The sequence below is a fragment of the Babylonia areolata genome, chromosome 18 (genome assembly GCF_041734735.1).
Source record: "Babylonia areolata isolate BAREFJ2019XMU chromosome 18, ASM4173473v1, whole genome shotgun sequence".
NCBI classification, from domain to species: domain Eukaryota; kingdom Metazoa; phylum Mollusca; class Gastropoda; order Neogastropoda; family Buccinidae; genus Babylonia; species Babylonia areolata.
Genome location: NC_134893.1, coordinates 27,689,601 through 27,692,100, shown reverse-complemented (window position 1 = coordinate 27,692,100; position 2,500 = coordinate 27,689,601). Strand labels below are relative to the sequence as shown.

General features: G+C 47.6%; 1 protein-coding gene across 1 annotated transcript in view; it reads right to left on the bottom strand.

Moving 5' to 3' along the window:
* Positions 1-2,500, bottom strand: part of LOC143292614 (uncharacterized) — a 64,556-nt gene that overhangs the window by 61,234 nt on the left and 822 nt on the right. The window lies entirely within an intron of this gene.

Genomic DNA, 2,500 nt, shown 5'->3' with positions numbered 1-2,500 from the left:
GGTGGGTAGGGTGGGCGGTGGAGGGGGTACTACGGGGTGGTGGTGGGTAGGTAAGTAGGTGTATGGTAAGAAGAGAGACAGAGACAGAGACAGAGAGAAACGGAGATAAACGGATAAATAGGTAGATAGATAGATAGATAGATAGATAGAGAGAGAGAGAGAGAGAGAGAGAGAGAGAGAGAGAGAGAGAGAGACAGACAGAGACAGAGACAGAGACAAAGAGACAGAAAGGTGAATGCTAGAGTGCATGGGGAAAAAGGTGGACATGAAGGTGGTGGTGGTAGTAGTTATGGTAGTGGTGATGGTGGTGGTGGTGGTGGCGGTGGTGATGGTGGTAGTAGTGATGGTAATGGGGTGGTGGTGGTGGTGGTGGTGGTGGTGGCGGTGGTGATGGTGGTTGTAGTGATGGTAATGGGGTGGTGGTGGTGGTGGTGATGGTAGTGGAGATGGTGGTAGTAGTGATGGTAATGGGGTGGTGGTGGTGGTGGTGGTGATGGTGGTTGTAGTGATGGTAATGGGGTGGTGGTGGTGGTGGTGGTGATGGTGGTTGTAGTGATGGTAATGGGGTGGTGGTGGTGGTGGTGGAGATGGAGGTTGTAGTGATGGTAATGGGGTGGTGGTGGTGGCGGCGGCGGTGGTGATGGTGGTTGTAGTGATGGTAATGGGGTGGTGGTGGTGTTGATGGTGGTTGTAATGATGGTAATGGGGTGGTGGTGGTGGTGGTGGTTGTAGTGATGGTAATGGGGTGGTGGTGGCGGCGGTGGTGATGGTGGTTGTAGTGATGGTAATGGGGTGGTGGTGGTGATGGTGGATGGGTGGGTAAAAGGTTGGGGAAGCAGGGAGGGAGGGGGTGGACGGGTGACAAAGCTCTCTACACTCGGAAAGTGACGTTGAGAAGATTAGACCCTATGACGCAACAGGATGAGAGTGGGGGCAGCAATACGTCATCAGTGTGTGTGTGTGTTTGTGTGTGTTTCTTATTTCTCCTTGTCCCCCAATCAATCAACCAATCCCCGACCCCCCCACCCCCACCCCCCAACAAAAAAACCGAGGGGAAAAAAAAAAAATCACGAGTGCTTCAGACATCACGTCACAGCACAAACTCGCTTGTCTTCCCCTCACAAGTATCACTTGCCATCAGTTGTACGTCAGTCAATACTGGCCTGTCTCTCTACTTACAAGTCTGTCCACCCACCCACCCCTCCTCCCCACATCCCCCTCTCCCTCCATCTCTCCCAGTCTGTCTGTCTGTCTATCTATCTATCTATGTCTATCTAAAATAACAATGATGGACACTTATATAGCCCCTTTCTCCAGAAATACTGCTGAAAACGCTTTTCATTTCGTTATCCGTTCCCCGCCTCTCCCCCCCCCCCTCTCTCTCTCTCCTCCACCCACTCACCCATAACGTCCAACAGAAAGCGTATCCCTGCAACATGCACTCAGGCACGTACACACACACACACACACACACACGAATGCACGGACACTCGCTTGCACTGAAACCCGCCACACATAAGTGGCGAACCCCCCACATTTGAAAGCGGGATCATTCCAAGACCAGCTACTGAAAAAAAGTACTGTTTTTTGAAAAGATGCGTTTTCAGAGCAGACTTAAAAAAAAAAAAGATTTCAGCGAGACAGAATGTCGCAAATTTTCTGGCAGTTTGTTTTACAATGATGGGGCCTGAAAAAAAAAAAAAGGAAAGATCTCTGACCCTGTTGCTTCTTCTTTACGACAGGGTTTTTTTTTATTTTATTTTTTTAACAGCCTGGTATCAGAAGTAGAACGATCAATCACTCCAATTATTCCTTGCGACAAAGGACGGCTGGTTATATAAATGACGTTAAAAAAAAAAAAAATCTGTTCTGTTTGACACACCTGCATTGATTTTCACAAAACAGATTTGAGTCCATGCATCCGTGCATTAGGTCCTTTGCTGATTGAACGAGTCATTCTAGCTGACCACACACACACACACACACACACACACACACACAGGCATTATACTATGTCGCTGTGCAATATTGCATTGTGTTGCATAGCATTGGCTTGTTTTACTTTTTGTCGCAACATGTTTCTCTGTGTGAAATTCGGGCTGCTCTCTCTTGTGAAGAGGAGAGCGTCGCCACAGTGCGGCGCCACCCATATATATATATATATATATATATATATATATATATATATGTGTGTGTGTGTGTGTGTGTGTGTGTGTGTGTTATATTGTGCTCTCTGAAAGTGTACTTGTTTTACTATAAAAATGGATATTTCTACAGAATCCTGCCAATGACCACTCTTTTGTCGCACGGTTGGTTCTTTTACGTGCGCTATGTGCATGCTACACACAGCTAGTACAGGACCGCGGCTTTTCGTCTCTTTGGAACGATTTGCACCCAGACCCTCCACTGAAGGTCTAGTGACGGAAGTGGTAAAAATCCCGGTTCGTAATCAATATACATGGGACTCGAACTGGTAGACGCTCAATTCGGCAAGTCAATC